This window comes from Anguilla rostrata, chromosome 12 (genome assembly GCF_018555375.3).
Source record: "Anguilla rostrata isolate EN2019 chromosome 12, ASM1855537v3, whole genome shotgun sequence".
In the NCBI taxonomy this organism is placed as follows: Eukaryota; Metazoa; Chordata; class Actinopteri; order Anguilliformes; family Anguillidae; genus Anguilla; species Anguilla rostrata.
The window spans coordinates 33,888,808-33,902,157 of NC_057944.1; the positions used below are offsets into that span (position 1 = coordinate 33,888,808).

The 13,350-nt window shown below is 52.5% G+C and overlaps 1 protein-coding gene across 2 annotated transcripts in view; it reads right to left on the bottom strand.

Moving 5' to 3' along the window:
- dchs1a (dachsous cadherin-related 1a) overlaps positions 1 to 13,350 on the bottom strand; it is a 126,466-nt gene that overhangs the window by 96,598 nt on the left and 16,518 nt on the right. The window lies entirely within an intron of this gene.

Genomic DNA, 13,350 nt, shown 5'->3' on the forward strand with positions numbered 1-13,350 from the left:
CTCCTGCCGCAGACAGCCGCGCTCCCACAGGTGCACCTCCGCATCAATCAGGAGCCGAATCTGGGGCAGCCCCCTTCCGGCGCTTTCTCACCCCCCTCTCATCCCGCCACAGCCGCCATGCAAAAGGGGGGGGGGGCCCATGAGTCCCGCGCATCCCTTCTAATTACAACACCGTGCCCCCCTTCCCCCCCCCTCCTCTCCATTCACGTCCCCTCCTGGTGTCTTCACTCAACACAGGCTGCACATAAGGAAGAAAAAAAAAAAAACCAACAAAGAATCGCTCTTTAACGCGCGCTCAACGTTTGTCTCGTCTTGTCTCAACGTTTGTATCTCGGCTCAACGCGGCCTCAATTCAAAGCTGCCTCCTCCCTTTCAAGTGAACCCGCGATTACCGAAACCGGCGATATCGTAAACTAAGAGCAAGGCCAGAGCCAACAGCCAGTACAACACCAGCACCGGCAATTTCAAATGAAGCGAAAGGCCAGGGATTAAGCAGATCCCAGAGACCACCCGGCGCCTTGACTTGTGGGATAAGCAATCCCGCAGCGGGGCTGATATTGAAAGGGATATGCGGACGGTGATGGAGCTTTCTCCCGGCGAGGAGAGGAGACAGGCTCGCGGCGGGGCGGGGTGGGGTGTGAGCGGGCACCAGAGGAGGCTTTAATAAGCCCTGGGTGAGGGGGGAGAGAGAGAGAGAGAGAGAGAGAGAGAGAGAGACAGGAGACCACCAAGGAGCCAGACGGGGCAGCAGGGTGTGCGGTCAGAAGTGCTGGAGGAAGAGCTGGGTCTGGGTGCCTCGCATTCTGCAGCCTGCGGGGATTTGGATAAGGCAACCGCTATTTAAAGGGGAAAGACTGCCCCAGGCTTAATCCTGTGCATGTGTGTGTGAGTGTGTGTGCGTGTGTGTGTGCATGTGTGTGTGTGCGTGTGTGCATGTGTGTGTGAGTGTATGTGTGTGAGTGTGTGTGAGTGTGTGTGCGTGTGAGTGTGTATGCATGTGTGTGTATATTCTGTGTGTGTGTGCGTGTGTGCATGTGTGTGTTCTGCATATGAGTGTGCGCACGCATGTGAGTATGCGCGTGTTTCTGTGTGCGTGTGTGCGTGTTTCTGTGTATGTGTCTGTGTGCGTGTGTATACATTTCTATCTGAGTGTGTTTGCCTTCTGCCTTATAATCTGTAATTACAAAAGAAAGTGTATCTACACACAAGTCAAACAAGCAGAGCCTGCTGGGATCGCTCAGACCATGAAGAATTAAGTGGTTCTGAGAACCCATGATCCCTGGACAGCAGTCCGATCCAGAACCACGGTCCCAGGACAGGAACCGGGTCCAGAAACACGGTCCCAGGACAGAAGTCCGGGCCAGGTTCGCCTTTTATAGCAGGAACTGCTTCTCAGCCACGTCTGCACCAACCCTGCTGCTTTCTCTCCGAAAGTGAGAGGATCGAGTCCTAACACACTAAGACCGCACCTCACACTCGTTTTGGCAGCCCTGGTGTCTGGAGCGTGGGGGCGGGAGGAGCGGGCGTCTGGCGGAAGCCGAAAGATACCGTACGACGAAGCAAGAGAAACAGGAAATTTGGTCCCTCGCGTCCTTATCTACTCAGGCAACTGGCCCGGCTAATTTACTAAAAGCATGTCACGCTCGATGACCAATCAGACAGCTGCTTCTGGCTGACGGACGTAAACGGTTTCGATTTGGAATGACCTCTACAGAGATCACTGCATGTGCGTCCTTAGTTCTGTGTTCAGTGACCACCCCCCCACCCCCACCCCCCACACCACATCTCTTGGCCTTTGTAACTGTAGCAACCGTTGTGGGCAAAAAAAATGGCCGAGCAGAGCCATTGGTTAATTAGCTCCCCCGCAGCCACCTCTCCTAATTATATCTTTTACTAAACCCTAAGTGATCCCATTTAGAGCAGAATGGAATCTTCTGGCATCCCTGCTTCCCCCCCAGGCTACAGTCTGTCTCTGTGTATTCTCCATGTTAGGCAACACTGCCCCCATCCCCCCCCCAACCCTACCAACCCCCCCCACCACCACCACCACCCCCCCCTCCTGGCTCATTATTTCAACTGCCAAAAGCTTAATACAAGCTTAATAAAGGGGGGACGATTTGGTTCAGATAAGGAACCTTGTGTACTGAGCACGCGAGGAAAAGCACAGCGATTAGCTTTCAGATTCGGCTGTGTGCCGCCACGCGCGTTAGCTTCATTAGTGTTTTTACGCCACGTTTTATTTGCTCTACGCAGAGATAACCGCACAGTGTAAAAACTAAGAGACATTTAAAACCAACATATTTTCTCCCACTCCGACTGTACCCGGGCTAGACTATAATATTCTGACAGTTAGATCTTAACTCCACACAGTGAGAGGGGCCAATCCCCAACACGCCTCGAAGTGCATACACGATAACAGTTATTTTCTCGAAAAAATATAGATTTTTTTTTTTGCTACCTGAGAAATCTGCAGATCCACAGCTGCCTAAGCTCATTCTCTGGCCCTGTTATCACTGACAGGTAGAGCAATGGATGGATTGCTCCGTAGAAAGCTGGTACTCCCTGATAAAAATGTACTGTAAGAAAGGCCTGATGGCTCGTAATTATGGCTGTGGAGAGATGGAACACGATTGCGTCGTGAACCTCGCCTCTGTGCGCTGACTGAGCAGCCATTTTGGTCCCACTTTGCACAATTCGCAGTGAAGAGGAGTGAAAATGGTTTTTTTTTGTTTGCTTTTTTAACAGCTGAAGGAGGACATTCTGGGCGGCAGTGTGGTATATAATGGGCAAGGAGCCGGTCTTGTAACCTAACAAGGTCCGAGGTTCCCAGATAGGACACTGCTGTTGTACCCTTGAGCAAGGTATGTAACTTGCATTGCTTTAGTATATCTCCAGCTGTATAAATGGATGCAATGCAAGCGCTATGTAAAAAAAAAAAGGTTGTGTAAGTCGCTCTGGATAAGAGCGTCTGCTAAATGCCTGTGTAATGTAATGACTATTTCATACTTATGCTGCTATTTTAAGTCTGGAAAGATTACAATACTTAAGGAATAAATAGAATTGATTAAATAAAAAATGGGATGGATACACCACAAAACAGCCCGATGTTCTGCTATTTAGCATGACAAATGGGTCATTTATTTCCTTTAAAAGGAAACTACTGTCCTTATTAAAGCCACCATTATTTACCTGCCAGATGGTGGTTAAAAGCATATTACGTGGCGGACATGTAGCGCTCTCCACATGGGATACCATGGGAAACAAGGGGAGCCATGACTACTCGGATCTCCTGTGGTAGTGCGTGAGGAAGGCTGCGGATGTACCTGCTCTGAAGACACAGATAGGACTGAGCGCAATGTGCTTTTAATATTCAGGCGGTACACCGGTCCCCCGTGGCCCGCCAAGCAGACCAGGCTGCCTCAGGAGGATTCCCACAATGCACCGCACCTCAACGTCGAGCCTGAGACGGAGAGCCGAGAGGGGAATGTGCGTGTAGCCGTGACCAATCGCAGGCTCCCGCGAAAAATGGGGTTTTGCGCACAGCGGGAGGCGTGTCGCTTCCCCTTCTGATATCACGCTAAGGGAAGCGAGGCGTTCCCCAAAACCAGGGTTCCACCCCCGGGGGGGAGAGCTCGCTCCGAGCCGCGCCGACCGCTCTCTCTCTCTCACACCTGCAGACGCGCTCTCACCCCCCCCCCCCCGCCTTGAGATCAACCCTAAATCTCCCGACGTCTGAAGAGAAAAAAAAAAAAAGAAAAAAACAACCAGCGGTAATTCACACCGAATTTCCCCGCCGCGTCATTAAATTAGGTTAACGGTGACCGCGGGGTGACTGGGAGGCTGAAGCGTCGGGCGCCCCCCCCCCCCCCCCCCCCCCCCCGGCGGGACCCCCGCGCGCGTACGCAGGAGGGGTGACGAGCGAAATCTGAGAGCGGCGCGGAGCGCAGACAGAGGAAGCACCAGAGGAAGAGACCGGTGTGGGAAAGAGGAAGTCTGGAGAGATAAGGAGAGAGCGTGAGGACGAAAGAAAACAAAGGAGAGAATAAAGGCGGTCTTTTCTTTTCTTTTTTCTTTTTTTTTCGGTGGTGGGGGGGTTCTTTTCCCCCTCGCCCCACACAGACAGCGGTGGGACTTCGGGGGCCCGGGGGCCATTCTGCAGATGCGCACAGCTGCTGAGTCTGAGCCCAAGTCCAGCCACCCCAAACCCCCCCCCCCCCCCACCTGCCCTCCACACTCCCCTCGTGGGACACCCCCTCTGTTTTCCTACCCTATTTTCTCCTCTCTCTCCTCCTTCGCCACACTCACGCTATTCCACAGGAAACCTAGCAGTTGTCGTCAGCAGCACAGGCTGCCTGACCCGAGTGAAGGTAATGACTAATTAACCCCCCACCCCCCAGTCCTATGGGTGTGGAGATGTGTCTTCACCTCTTCCATCAGGTAACACCACGACATGACAGGCATCTGCTGCTGTAAGAATCACATACTGTATCCAGTACAGGGTAGGCTGTGTTACCAGTACAGTACCCAACACAGGGTGGACTGTGTTACCAGTATTATATCCAATGCAGGGTGCACTGTGTCAACAGTACTGTACCCAACACAAGGTGGACTGTGTAACCAGTACTGTATCCAACACAAGGTGGACTGTTACCAGTACTATACCCAACACAGGATGGACTGTGTCAACAGTACTGTATCCAACACAAGGTGGACTGTTACCAGTACTGTACCCAACACAGGGTGGACTGTGTAACCAGTACTGTATCCAACACAAGGTGGACTGTTACCAGTACTATACCCAACACAGGGTGCACTGTTACCAGTACTGTACCCAACACAGGGTGGACTGTGTTACCAGCACTGTACCCAACACAGGGTGGACTGTGTTACCAGCACTGTACCCAACACAGGGTTGAGTGTGTAACGAGTACTGTACCCAACACAGGGTGGATTGTGTAACCAGTACTGTACCCAACACAGGGTGGATTGTGTTACCAGTACTGTACCCAACACAGGGTGGACTGTGTAACCAGTACTGTACCCAACACAGGGTTGAGTGTGTAACCAGTACTGTACCCAACACAGGGTGGATTGTGTTACCAGTACTGTACCCAACACAGGGTGGTGTGTCAGTACTGTACCACACGGGTGACTTGTACCAGTACTGTACCCAACACAGGGTTGAGTGTGTAACCAGTACTGTACCCAACACAGGGTGGATTGTGTTACCAGTACTGTACCACACAGGGTTGAGTGTGTAACCAGTACTGTACCCAACACAGGGTGGACTGTGTTACCAGTACTGTACCCAACACAGGGTGGAGTGTGTAGCCAGCACTGTACCCAACACAGGGTGCACTGTGTACCCAGTACATACGAGCTACTGTTGAGCTCTTATTGTTTTAAACTTCTACACTGTGGAAATAAAATATTTAAAAATCGGCTGAAAACCACAGAAAATCCAAACTTTAAATCCAAACTGTCTCCGTGGCACAGCCCTACGGCGCTGCACTCCGCCGGGCTTCGCCGCCAGAGTATTATTCCATCTCCCGCTCCTAATCCCCACCTTAAACGCACTTCACCACAGCCTTCGTCCCCGGCTCATAAAGACTCACACACAGACAGAGAGAGACAGACAGACAGAGAGAGAGAGAGAGAGAGAGGGAGACAGACAGACAGACAGACAGAGACAGACAGACAGAGAGAGAGAGAGAGAGAGACAGACAGACAGACAGAGGGGGAGAGAGAGAGAGAGAGAGAGAGAGAGACAGACAGACAGACAGAGAGACAGACAGACAGACAGACAGACAGGGCCTGGCCGGTGAGAGATGATGGACACGCTCACACAGTAAAACACAGGCCGATGTCTCCAGTGGATCAGCTCAGACCGGAACACCCACATGCTGTCCAGATGCACAGCAGTGTTTATGTTCACTGGAGCCGCCCCGGTTCCACGCCAAGAGCAAGTGCAGGAGGAAGTATTACAATCTCCAGCACATTAAGCAGCACATCCACTTTCCTAGCAGCGTCTCCTCTCCTCGCCTCTGTAAATACTGTTAAACCACAGGCCCACGGGGGGGGGGGGGGGAACGGACTGCAGTTAGCGGGAAAAGGAACGGGGAACAACGAGAGGCAGTGTTGGCCTATCCCTGAGGGACGCCAAACTCACCGCGAAAAAGAGCTGCGATTATGTATTAACCCTTAAAGGTGTGACATCACAAATATTGAACATTCTAATGCTGATGTCACAGTCACTACTGCTGACTGAATGCAGTGGAGTTCTATAACGTTGACTCAGAATTTAGAGAAGAAAAAAAACATTCCAAAAACCCACTCTTCAAAGGGTTAAAAACAGCTCAGGCTGTTAAGGTTCCATCCCAGCAGGCGCTCACCTGCGGAAACTATCAGCAGTAGGACCTGGCGATGCCCTGCACATTTAAAAAAAACAACAGACCTCAGCCCACTCGCTTTGGTTGTTTGTGAGAGCCGCAGGTCATCATTCTAGTGTTAGAGAGCTTTTTCATGCCTATAACTCCATGTGCACGTTTGACCGTTACATTCATTGTTTTACATTAATAAGCCTGCTTCCTCCACACAGAGGAGCTGCAGAGAGAGAGAGAGAGAGGGGGCTGCCCTGCCCAGTGACTAGAGCCACTTGAGTTTGGTGGGCCAGCAGCAGACCGGGCTACAGAGGGGAAGCATTTGGGCGAGCAGCTGGCCCTTGGTTCCGGCCGTTTCTCCCTCCAGTTCAGGCCATTAGCAGGCAGGCAGGCGCCCCCCGTGCCTGGCCTGTTTAAAATGGAGCGGGGCCCAAAAGCTCGCCTCCGCCCGACACCTGCTCACGCCCCGGCCCGGCCGGGGAAGGGGAGGGTGGGGGGGGGGGGGGGGGGGGGCGCTCTTTGTCTGTGCTCAAGCTGCGTGACCGTCCTGCTCGAGCAGAGCCGCGGGACATCAGCACGGCGCGGGGAAGGGAACGTTACGGGAACATTACGGGAACGTCGCGGGAACGCTGAGGGAACGCTCCAGGACTAGCACACGAGCAGAAAATGCATAAAACAAAGGGATCTGATTTTTTTTTCTTTTTTTTTAAGGACGCCATATGGCGCCATACGTTGTGCTGAGCGCACGGTGCCGCCTCCTGTTCCCCTTCTGATCCAGACATCAGAGCGCACATGAAAGCTCCCTTTGATACCCCGGCCGCGTTTGGGGGTCCCGCCGTCCCGCACGATTAAAACGGCTCTCAGCACCGGAAACACCGAGGGGCCAAATTAAGAGAATTATTACGGCGCTCTCAGACAGGAAGTCCCCATTAATTCCTTTAATGTAACAGGTGAGCGGGGTGGGGCGGGGAGGGGGGAGGGGGGAGGTCTTCATGAGCGGGGTGTACCCCACACCACCGCCGCACACCGCCCAGACCCGCCGGCCTGGCCGTGTGACTCGACCCCCCGTCCCCCGCCGGAGACGCGGATTTCATTTCTGTTTGTTTTTCCGAGTGACAGAGATCACTGCAGTCTGTCCCATTCCCTTTTTAAGGTTGGGAAGGAGGGAAGGGGGGGGGGGGGACAGGGGGTGGAATAATTGAGCCAAATTATTTTGGCTGACAGAATAATCAGTTTCCCACAATTCAACTGCAGAGGAGCTCCGACACAAGAAGAACTTTCTGGCATGTAATTACTGCGCATTGGGCAAGGGGGAATTTAAAAAAAAAAAGAGATTACTGACTCCTCGCCCCCATTTGTTACACAAATAAAGGGATCTGTGTCTGCGCTTTCCAAGCTGGTAGCACTGTGGGCTCTCTGAGGGGGGGGGGGGGGTCTGGTCTGGTTTCAGGGGAGAGGGGGCTGGGGGCAGGGGACTGTTTTTAGCGTGACACCGGGGGGAAGTGGCAGTCTTGCATTACAGGAAGCCGGCCCCAGGCTGGGTCCTCCTGCTCCTGCAGCACCCCGACGTGCCTCCAGATGTTCGCCTTGCCTCAGTTATATTAAACACGATTAGACTTAACGCTGAATATGGGGGGGGGTGGGACTATATTACCTGACTGCCCATGTCCAGCAGCCCAATGGCATACTGCTGGGTTTGTAGTTCAGCGGATGCAATTACAGCACCTGGTTAAAAGAGGGACGATGCTTGTGCGGCTGCTACTGAGGCATTAATGGAATTCTTATCGTATATTAGCAAGAACTGGCCCCATTGTGTTGTCCAAAAACAACATCCCTCTCCTCCCCGCTCTTTTTCTCTCTCTCTCTCTCTCCCTCTCATTGTTCGGTTAGTAACACTTTCACTCTTGGGGTATTCGCCCCCACCCCCCACCCCCCATCCCCTCCCACCCCGGGCCGCCTCTTGAATTTCCCACAGTTTCTGTGCGCTTGTGTGGGCAGGGTCCACCGCTCCACTTCAGTGATTCGGTTACACCCCCCCCAAACAAAGCACGGCTACGTCCGCTACGAACCGGGGCGGTATCGGCCCCCCAAATCATCCTGAACAAACATACGGGCCGGACAAAAAAAATACAAAAAACGTTAAAAAATCTGCAGCGGGGCTCGCAAGCGTATTGCGGTTTCTCACAAGAGTGGCGGTCAGGCGCTGTTATCAAACCACAACCAATCGAGCCACAGAACCAGGAAGAGGCTGCCAATATCAGTGATGTGTTTTCAAGGACAGTGGAGGTGTTCAGGTTCACTCCAATCGAGGGGCTCCCAAAGCATGAGCCTAGACAAGAAGTATCACAGCGACAGCAGGACAGAAAAACCCCCAGGTTTGAGTCTGAAATCGCAACGCGCACGCACACCTAAACCACATTCTTTATCCTTCATGTTTTCATTTTTCTACAATTCCATGCTTTCTCATGTTGCCAAGGAGAGGGGCCCATGGCAACAGCAGGCAAGGACACGCCATATTTCAAAAGCGTGCACTTGCTGTGTGTGTTTCCATGTGTTTTGTGTAATACCTGTGGGCCAGATGCAGCTTCTGACTCCACCAGTCTGCGGTGCACCTTACAGATGCTATTACTTGGGAAGTGTTTTGTACTTCGCACTTCTATCTCAGTGTGTTTTTGCTTGTCCCTGATGGCAGGCGACCGGCTCTATACACTTTCCTCACACACTTCACAAACATACTCTGCTCACACAAGCTGCACTCACACACTCTGCTCACACACACAGCTCAAGTCCACTCACACACTGTCACACCTGTCACACCAAGTCACTCCACTACACACACACACTCTGCCCCACTCCATCTACACACTTGTCACACACTCTGCCACACACTCACTTACACACTCACACACACTTGCCCATTCACACACTTCCACCTTGCCACACTCACTCACCATCACACACACTCTGCTCACACACTCCACTCACACACTTCACACACACACTGCTCCTCCCCACACACTTCCACACCTTGCTCACACGCTCTGCAACTCACCACACCTCACCACACACTTCACACCACACACTCCACACACACTGCAACCCCTACTCACACCTCACTCAAATCCGAGGTACTGAAGAGGTGAGAGATCAGATAAGAGCCCCATGGGCAGAGGGGGGAAACGCTCACACCTCCAAACGGAGACGGGGGTCGGGGGTTGGGGGGGGGTCGTTTCCCGCTCTGACAGCCCCTCTCGCCTTACCGCCGGGGCCGCGGAGACGCCCCGAAACCAGGCCGCACAGAGCCGCGATTCTTACCCGCCGCTCACCAGAGACGCCATTCTCAGCCGCCACACACACACAGACACACCACTGCTTCCGTGTTCCGCCATCGGAACCGTGAAACAGAAACCCCATCGCCCACCCCCCCCCCCGCCTCTCCACCCCCCAGCGCTCGGCACAACACCCGGCTTGTCCCGGGACTTCTCTCGGGACAGAGAGCAAGAAGCAAACGAAGAATAAACAAGTCTCTTTCCCCCCCCCCACCCGTGCATGTAAATAAAGCGCTCCTCTGATAACCCCAGAAACGGGAGTTTGTTTCTGCAGGGGTGCAGGGGTGCAGGGTGGTGGGGCTGGGGGGGTTGGGAGGGGGCGCAAATGAACTGGGGCTCCAGAAAGACTGGTACGGTCCCATTGTGCAAAGCTGGGCCCATGGAGTAACACTCACACTCAGCCTCACTCACACCCTCCACCCCGCCGCACCCCACCCCCGCCCGCCCCGCCCCCACCCACGCCCACCCGCCATTCAGTTCATTAAGTGAAGAATGCTGGGGCCGAACTCGCCCGTCGCGCAGCTGCCTGGCTCGGAGACAAAGTGAGAGAAAACTGCCGCCTTTCACTCCGGTCCACGGCCTTTCGGCGGAACTGGCGCTGCGAGGGCTCCCCATTGGACGCCCCGTGTGAACGGCGGCTCGGTCGCGGCGTGCGGAGCGCCTTCCCCCCTCCCTCCCACCACCCGAAATTCGGCCGGGACCCCGGCCCGTTCTCAGGCTTCTGCGGGGTCAGGCCTCCGCCCCCCTTTTGTCACCCCGCGACGGGACGTTTCATAAGAGGGACGTGTTTCTTCCTTACGCTCAATAAACGCCCCGCAGCTCCGCGCCGTCGATCACAAAGACTTATGGGTAATCTGGTAATATTCCATAGTCTCCGCGGGACGCTGTCGACCACGAGGGCCTTGACTGAACGCGGTACAGCGCGCGGTGAAGGACCACAGCAGCGGGACCCCCGGGAACGGGGATAAGCCCGGATCAGCCTGTTAACTGCAGTCTGTTCGTCTCCTGCCGCTTTGCAAACAGAGATCTCAATTAAAGCCGGATGCTACAAATGCAGTTCCGTTCAAATATGAGGATTGCAGAAATTTTCCTCCTTTGAGAAATGGCTAATTAAAATATTAAAAATAATACGTAATTAAAAACACATAAAATACTATTGTTATATTTCATAAGTCTGTAGTCAGTTAAGAAAAGCGCCACAGTTTAAATCGTCTGTTAGTGTCTTTCACTTATTGCTTGCTTTCACATTTTACCCTTATTTTTTCCACACATCTTGCATATTGTGTTACAGAATTGCCTTCTTCTAATAGGTTTAAGGTCTGTCATTCCAGCTGAAAGTGGAAAACTCATATATTTTTCATTTGTTTTTTTTTTTTTTGCTTTTCCAGAACTTAATTAATCCCATTCTTTTACACAGAAACTCCTGCATAGTCTAAATTACAAATAAATCTCACATGCAGAGAGAGTGCACAGCCAGGCAGCACCACGGTGATCCTGTTCAGCAGACATGGAGGGAAAAGAGAAGCCCCGCCCAGTTTTCAACTGCCAATCACAACACTCCTATTGTGATGCTGTTTGGAAGCTTCTATTTCTGTTGGAAAAAAAAATATGAAAAAAGAGGGGGAAAGCATGGGAATGTGTTCCCTGCACTGAGGAAAATAATAAAAGGGGCTCGTCAAATCTCCTGACAGGAGCTCTGGGGCTCTGTGAGACGCGGCGTTGGCATGGTCAGCGCTGTCAGCGGGCGCGGGTTTCCAACTGCCCCCGCTGCCCGCCAGCGAGCACGTCCGCCAGCCAGCGCACTCTGGCGACCGGGCGCGTTTCCGAGCGGAGCGGCATGCTGGGAACTCGGCGAGGCGGCCAATCGGACGGCCATTCCTCCGCATCACTGAGGGGCTCCCCCCGGCCGTGTGTTTTTTTTGGCGTGGGGGGGGACGACGACGACGGGACGATCCGCTCCGTGGAGCTGGAGGCGGGGGGCGATTAAAAAAAAAAACGAAAGCGTCAACGTTTTTTACCTAATCAAAAAAAAACTCCCCAAATGGCAGCTGCGGGGCTCGGGTTCCACACAGTGCTCAGAGCCGACTGGCGAATGAAAAAAAAGAAGAAAAATCAAATAGCTTGGAACATACAGAAAGCCCCCTCGAAAAAAAAGCCCATAAAGATCAAATAAAAACTTAATGGGCTCCATTCAGCAATATCGACTAAACCCCCGTGCCTCCTCTCACGCTTCTAAAGAAAATTCATATCAGTTTCAATTAAATTACTCGGGTTCTTAGTCGAAGGAGGCTTGGGCCGTCCTCGACAGCTCGCCGGGGGACCCCGCGGAGGACCACTGGCGGCCCCGATTTCTACCGCGCGGGCCAAGAGCTGTCAGGCTGCTCCTCCCGCCCCTCCCCTCTCCCTGTCCCTGGAGCCAATCCCCTTGGCCAAAGCTCTTCCCCCTGCCAGGCCTTCAAGTCAAGGCTGCTCCTACGCATCGAACCCGTTGGCCGACGAGGCCCTCGCCACAGACGCCGTGTGATATACGAATCAAACGAACCTGTGACAACGTGAATTCCACCCCTCATTCTTTTTCCTCCCTCTACTGGAAGCCATTTCTCTTTCTCGAACGCCCCCTTTGGGGAAGGAACAATTAAATCAAGGCTTTGAAGCCCCCTGGTTAACTGCTACCAGTAAAAAAAGAAGCAGATAAAGAAAAGAAACTTTTATTCCTTCATTTTTTTTTTTTTTTTACCTTTTATTCTTTTTACCAGTGAAAATTTAGAGGGCAGCCTGAGAAAGCACTAAAGCATTAATGATAGATGACAGCCGTCAGCCAAAGAAAGGTTTGGGAACCTGTAGTGTAAAGTGGTGTGAGATAGAGGTTTACTTTTATTCGCGGTAGACCCGCCCCCCTCCCCTTTCCCATCCCCCTATTCAAGTAAGAGCCAATTAACGCACCTCCACTGAGAAAAAGGGTACTTACTCCAAAAAGGAGCCTTTCAAAAAGCTCAGCTCCCATCACCTCTAATAACCTGTGTGGTATTGTCCCATCCTCATCCTCCCGAGCCTCCTTCACCCTTCCCACCAAAATTCACTGGCAACTGCTGGAAAGCAGACCCCTCCAAAAACAAAGGTTTTGACCCACCTCCCTCTACGTGGCATAGCTCTGGCCCAGTTTCAGCTCTCCTTGAACACCCCCCTCCCCCGTACGCCCCCATCTGAAGTCCACTGCTGGCCAGATGGTGACTCCTTTTCCCTCCAGCACCCCTGACTAATAGGCCGCACTTATTCAAAGGCAGGTATTTGAAATTGTATTTTCGCGAATGTAGTTCTTATTTCACACAGGTTGCTCACCCTGTTTTTGTATGACTCATACCTAAAAAGCAACATTTTCTTTACAGACTCATTTTTGTGAGGTATTCTGTGTTTTTTTTGTTTCTTTTTTATAACAAAGCATTTTTCTGGAATTTGCCCATCCCAGGATCTGAAGTTGCTCTGCTGATACAAATTCATCATCACTGCTAAACAATCTGCTGTACAGTTTGCATCACTGCTGTCTCCCTCTACAACGTAGATTTGTATTTTTAAACGGTGTCTATGTATGCAGAAAGCTTTTCCCTGCAGAAGCAAGGTTCTGGATTCACTTGTGTTGCAAC